Below are 7,091 nucleotides of genomic sequence, written 5' to 3' on the forward strand. Positions count from 1 at the left end.
AAAATGCTTTACAGCGAAAGCTCCCCAAACGATTATGTTAGGTCACCACCTAGTCACAGAAAAACCCAGCCATTTTTCCAGCCAAAGAGAGGAGTCACAAAAAGCACACATAGGGATACAATTAATCACTAACCTTTGATGATCTTCATCAGATGACACAAATAGGCCTTCGTGTTACACAATACATGTAAGTTTTGTTCGGTAAAGTTCATATTTATATCCAAAAATCTAATTTTACATTGCGTGTTATGTTCAGTAGTTCCAAAACATGCAGTGATTTTGCAGAGAGCCACATCAATTTACGTAAATGTTGATGCAAATACTTGTGTTATATATGGAAATATAGACTTCTCCTTAATGCAACCGCTGCGTCAGATTTCAAAAAAACTTGACAGAAAAAGCGTAATCTGAGTACGGCGCTCAGAGCCCAAAACAGCCAAAATAAATATCTGCCATGTTGCGCAGTCAACATTAGTCAGAAATAGCATTATAAATATTCACTTACCTTTGATGATCATCATCAAAATGCACTCCCAGGAATCCCAGTTCCACAATAAATGTTGGATTTGTTCGAAAAAGTTCATAATTTATGTCCAAATAGCTTCTTTTGTTAGGGCGTTTGGTAAACAATTCCAAACGTGCGTTCAGGTCCAGCTGAACGTCGGACGGAAAGTTAAAAAAGTTATATTACAGGTCGTAGAATCTTGTCAAACTAAGTATAGAATCAATCTTTAGGATGTTTTTATCAGAAATGTTCAATAATGTTCCAACCGGGGATTTCCATTGTCTGTAGAAAAGCAATGGAATGAGAGCTAACTCTCTCGTGACGGCGCTCCACAAGCCTGTGACACTGTGCCAGACCACTGACTCAAAGAGCTCCCATTCCTCTCCTTTATAGTAGAAGCCTGAAACAACGTTCTAAAGATGGTTGACATCTAGTGGAAGCCTTAGGAAGTGCAAAATGACCCACATCCCACTGTGTATTCGATAGGGCTGAGTTCAAAACTACAAACCTCCGATTTAGTTAAATAGTACCCGCAAAACACTAGTCTCAACGTCAACAGAGAAGAGGTGACTGCGGATGTATGCCTTCTAGGAAGAGTTGCTGAGAAAACCTATATCTCAGACTGGCCAATAAAATCTATTAAAGATAGACAAAAGTAAACAATTACTTGTAAAGGAACTTTCTGATCAATTTGATGTTACTTTAATGGACCAAAAATGTGCTTTTCTTTCAAAAACAAGGACATTTCTAAGTAACCCCAAACTTTTGAACAGTAGTGTACTTTCGTGGCCAAAAGTTTTGAGAATGACACAAATATACATTTTCACAAAGTCTGCTGCCTCAGTTTGTATAATGGCAATTTGCATATACTCCGAATGTTATGAAGTGTGATCAGATGAATTGCAATTAATTGCAAAGTCCCTCTTTGCCATGCAAATGAACAGAATCCCCCAAAACATTTCCACTGCTACCCCACTGTGGAAGGGTAGCCTAGTGCTTAGACCGTTGGACTAGTAAATCGAAAGGTTGCAAGTTCAAATCCCTCATCTGCTTTTCTGACCCTGAACAAGGTAGTTAACACACTGTTCCTAGGCTGTCATTGAAAATAATAACTTTTTCTTAACAGACCTGTCTAGTTAAATAAAGGTAAAAAAAGGATATTGCTGCCAGTAAGATTGCACCTAAATCAACCATTTATCAGATCATCAAGAACTTCAAGGAGAGCTGTTAAATTGTTGTGAAGACGTCTTCAGGGTGCCCAATAATGTCCAGCAAGCGCCAGGACCGTCTCCTCAAGTTGATTTAGCTGCAGGATCGGGGCACCACCAGTACAGAACTTGCTCAGGAATGGCAGCAGGCAGGTGTGAGTGCATCTGCACGTACAGTGAGGTCAAGTGTTTTGGAGGATGACCTGGTGTCAAGAAGGGCAGCAAAGAAGCCACTTCTCTCCAGGAAAAACATCAGGGACAGACTGATATTCTGCAAAAGGTATAGGGATTGGACTGCTGAGGACTGGGGTAAAGTCATTTTCTCTGATGAATCTCCTTTCCGATTGTTTGGGGCATCCGGAAAAAAGCTTGTCCGGAGAAGACAAGGTGAGCGCTACCATCAGTTCTGTGTCATGCCAACAGTAAAGCACCCTGAGACCATTCATGTGTGGGGTTGCTTCTCAGCCAAGGGAGTGGGCTCACTCACAATTATGCCAAAGAACACAGCCATGAATAAAGAATGGTAACAACACATCCTCCGGGAGCAACTTCTCCCAACTATCCAGGAACAGTTTCATGACGAACAATGCCTATTCCAGCACGATGGAGCACCTTGCCATGAGGCAAAAGTGATAACTAAGTGGCTCGAGTCCATGACCAGGAAACTCCCCAGACCTTAATCCCACTGAGAACTTGTGGTCAATCCTCAAGAGGTGGGTGGACAAACAAAAACCCACACATTCTGACAAAATCCAAGCATTGATTATGCAAGAATGGGCTGCCATCAGTCAGGATGTGGCCCGGAAGTTAATTGACAGCATGCCAGGGCGGATTGCAAAGGTCTTGAAAAGAAGGGTCAACACTGCAAATATTGACTCTTGCATCAACTTCATGTAATTGTCAATAAAAGCCTTTGACACATATGAAATGCTTGTAATTATACTTCAGTGTTCCATAGTAACATCTGACAAAAATATCTAAAGACACCGAAGCAGCAAACTTTGTGAACATTTATTTTTGTGTCATTCTCATTTTTTTTGCCAGGACTTTATATCATAAGAATGTTAAAGATTTGTTGTGAACACTTGCAGTGCTTTTGTCCAAATATAGCCTTTATCACCAGGTTTTTTAGAAATCCTTGTGGAAAGATTCTTAGAATGAGGAGGGAATCAACAGGGAATCTGGATTCTCCAACAAGAATGTCACTCATGGCTCCATCTTCAAACTCTTGGTTAGTTTATTACTGGCCAACGAAATATAGAGGTCCTTAGGCAAACATCTAGGATCAGAATACAGTACATTACTGTACAGTTCAGACATTGTAGAGGTTGTCACAGATCTAGGCCTGGATCAGCTTACCCAAACCAAAACCTAACTTAAAGAGCTTGGTACATCCATTTAAAAAAAAAAAACTTTTAAATTAGTCATTTATTGCCCATGGTTCTTGTAGAATATAACTTAAAACTGCCTTGTGACCAGGTCAACAGTCGTTCCCCATCACAACATTGAAGAATATTACTTCAAAAATGTGTTATGGCTGCAATCCCGCTAACGGGATCGATATGACAACTACCAGTGAAAATAGGGCGCCAAATTCAAACCACAGAAATCTCATAATTACAATTCCTAAAACATACATGTGTCTCATACCATTTTAAAGCTACTCTCGTTGTTAATCCCACCAAAGTGTCTGATTTCTAATATGCTTGTCAGCAAAAGCACTACAAACAATTATGTTAGGTCTCCACCAAACCACAAAAAGCACAGCCATTTTCCAGTGAAATATAGCATTCACAAAAAGCAGAAATAAAGATAAAATTAATCACTAACCTTGAATTATCTTCATCAGATGACACTCATAGGACTTCATGTTACACAATACATGCATGTTTTGTTTGATAAAGTTCATATTTATATAAAAAAAATCGGAGTTTACATTGGCGTATTAGATTCAATAGTTCCAAAAACATCAAGTGATTTTGCATAGCCCCATCGTTTCAACAGAAATTCTCATCATAAATGGAGATGATAATACAAGTTATACACATGGAATTATATATATACCTCTCCTTAATGCAACCGCTGTGTCAGATTTCAAAAAAGTTTACGGAAAAAGCAACACATGCAATAATCTGAGACGGAGCTCAGAACAGAAGCCAAATTAGCCGCCATGTATTAGTCAACAGAAACCAGAAAATACATGATAAATGTTTCCTTACCTTTGATGTGCTTCATCAGAATGCAGTCCTATGAATCCCAGGTCCACAATAAATGCTTGATTTGTTCGAAAATGTCCGTTATTTATGTCCAATTAGCTACTTTGGTTAGCGCATTTGGTAAACAATTCCAAAGTCACAAAGCGTGTCCACTATAGCGTGACGAAATGTCCAAAAGTTCCGTAACAGTCAGTAGAAACATGTCAAACGATGTACTGAATCAATCTTTAGAATGTTGTTTACATATATCTTGAATAACATTCCAACCGGAGAATTAGAATGACTTCAGATGACCGGTGGAACACTGGTCCGTCCCCTGTGAATGCGCATAGTGAAAGCATGGTCAACTCATGGCAGTGGTGACTATTTCCTTTCTCAATCGACCCCCCCTTCACATTAGAGTCATCAGACAAAGTTCTATTGACTGTTGACATCTAGTGGAAGGCGTAGGAAGTGAAAACTCATCCATATCTCGCTGTAATTTCAATGAGAGCTTGGTTGAAAATCTGCCTCCCCCCAGAAAAAAAACCAGGAAGTGGAATTTCTCAGGTTTTTGCCTGCTGTATGAGTTCTGTTATACTCACAGACATAATTCAAACAGTTTCAGAAACGTCAGAGTGTTTTCTATCCAATACTACTAATAATATGTAAATATTAGCAACTATGACTAAGGAGCAGGCCATTGAATATGGGCACCTCTGTGCACCTTTCATCCAAACTACTCAATACAGCCCCTGCAGCCAAAAGAAGTTAAAACTGCCTTGTGACCAGGTCAGCAGTCGTTCCCCATCAGAACATTGTAGAATATAACTTAAAACTGCCTTGTGACCAGGTCAGCTGTCGTTCCCCATCAGAACATTGTAGAATATAACTTAAAACTGCCTTGTGACCAGGTCAGCAGTCGTTCCCCATCAGAACATTGTAGAATATAACTTAAAACTGCCTTGTGACCAGGTCAGCAGTCGTTCCCCATCAGAACATTGTAGAATATAACTTAAAACTGCCTTGTGACCAGGTCAGCAGTCATTCCCCATCAGAACATTGTAGAATATAACTTAAAACTGCCTTGTGACCAGGTCAACAGTCATTCCCCATCAGAACATTGTAGAATATAATTTAAAACTGCCTTGTGACCAGGTCAACAGTCGTTCCCCATCAGAACATTGTAGAATATAACTTAAAACTGCCTTGTGAGCAGGTCAACAGTCGTTCCCCATCAGAACATTGTAGAATATATCTTAAAACTGCCTTGTGACCAGGTCAACAGTCGTTCCCCATCAGAACATTGTAGAATATAACTTAAACTGCCTTGTGACCAGGTCAACAATCCGTACCCCAACTATACTATACTATGTTTTCACTCCATTGTTTGTACACGATGTAAATGTTTAAAACATGGTTAAAAGTATCATGTTGATCTCATGGATGGTCAGTCCTTGCATCCAGAGATCCATCTGTGATGTTGAGAGTGGGTCAATCTATCCAGGCCCATCCCTCAGCTGTTAACCACAACAAGATGACCTGTTAGTTGCTTTTTAAATCCCAGACTGCCCCTTTAAGGTTCCACCCTAGAACTTGGTCTCAGAGTAACCATGGAGATTCACTAGAGTCTTAAAACAATCTAAACAACGTCTACATTCAATGGTGTGTGTTTTATATTCTATTCTGTTGCACTTTTACAAGTTGTGTATTTTATACTTTTAACCTCATAGTCCGACCAAACCCGTATGCGGTAGCGTAACTACAGCCTCAAGCTCATTAGCATAACGCAACGTTAGCGATTTCTAAAAATCGCAAATGAAATGAAATAAATATGCCTGTTCTCAAGCTTATCCTTTTCTTAACAATCCTGTCGTCTCAGATTTTCAAAATATGCTTTAGAACCAGAGAAAATCACTAATTTGTGTAAGAGTGGTGATAGCTAGCTTAGCATTAGCGTTAGCATTTAGCACGCAACATATTCACAAAAACCAGCCAAGGAATCAAATAAAATAATTTACCTTTGAAGAACTTCAGATGTTTCAACGAGGAGACTCTCAGTTACATAGCAGATGTCCAGTTTTTCCTGAAAGATTCTTGTGTAGGACACATCGTTCCGTTTTGTTACTATGCATTTGGCTACCGAAACTAACCGAAAATTCAGTCACCTACATGTCGAACTTTTTCCGAATTAACTCCATAATATCGACTGAAACATGGAAAACGTTGTTTGAATCAATCCTGAAGGTGGTTTGTCATATTTCTCTCCATTGAAAGCACCGTCCTTGTAGCCTGGTTTGTTCTGAGATTTGAATGGAAAAATACCGGGACCTGACTTTTGCGCACCGATTGCCACGCAGACACCAAGCGGGACACCTGGTAAATGTAGTCCCTTATGGTCAATCTTCCAATGATATCCCTACAAATATGTCACAATGCTGCAAAGACCTTGGGGAAACAAGAGAAAGAGTCCGTTCATTCCTGTCGCATTCACAGCCATATAAGGCGATCATGGAAAACGTAGCCTCAGAAATCCTGTGCATTTCCTGGTCGGTCATACATCTTGGTTTTGCCCGAAGCATTTGTTCTAAGGGACTCACAGTGAAAATCTTTGCATTTCTGGAAACGTAAGACTGTCTTCTTTCCAAAACTATCAATTCCAAGCATATTCGAGCATCTTTTCGTGACAAAATATTGCGCTTAAAACGGGCACGTCTTTTTATCCAAAAATGAAATACTGCCCCTAGAGTCTTAACAGGTTAAAGAATGTACCATTTCCAAGACATTCTATCAAGCATTCTGAATGTAAGCACTTAGTGTTGTACTTGACTGTGTACTCTGTAGTGTGTGTGTATGTGGGTGTGTTTGGGTGTGAGAGAGAGAGAGAGAGGATGTGTTTCAAAAAATTTTGACACAATAAATCGTTGCGACAATAACCTACTGTACATGTCTTCTTAACACACACACACACACACACAGAAAGGGTTCTACATGGAACCCAAAATATTTCTACCTGGAACCAAAAAGGCTCCCTTAACTGTCCCCATAAGAGAACAGTTTGAAGAAACCTTTTTGGTTCCAGGTAGAAATATTTTGGGTTCCATGTAGAACCCTTTCCACAGAGGGTGGCGGCTCTGGTTCTGGACGCCGCCCCACTTCTTTACACTGAGTCCGCTCTTGTAG

General features: G+C 39.9%; 1 long non-coding RNA gene across 1 annotated transcript; it reads left to right on the plus strand.

Annotated features, from left to right (window-relative positions):
- Window positions 1-2,564: 2,564 nt before the first annotated feature.
- LOC135560033 (uncharacterized) lies at window positions 2,565-6,844 on the plus strand. Its single transcript, XR_010458649.1, has 2 exons — window positions 2,565-4,944; window positions 5,067-6,844. It is a non-coding gene; the product is annotated as an uncharacterized LOC135560033 (long non-coding RNA).
- The last annotated feature ends 247 nt before the right edge of the window (window positions 6,845-7,091 follow it).

The sequence above is a fragment of the Oncorhynchus nerka genome, linkage group LG15, assembly GCF_034236695.1.
Source record: "Oncorhynchus nerka isolate Pitt River linkage group LG15, Oner_Uvic_2.0, whole genome shotgun sequence".
Lineage (NCBI taxonomy): Eukaryota > Metazoa > Chordata > Actinopteri > Salmoniformes > Salmonidae > Oncorhynchus > Oncorhynchus nerka.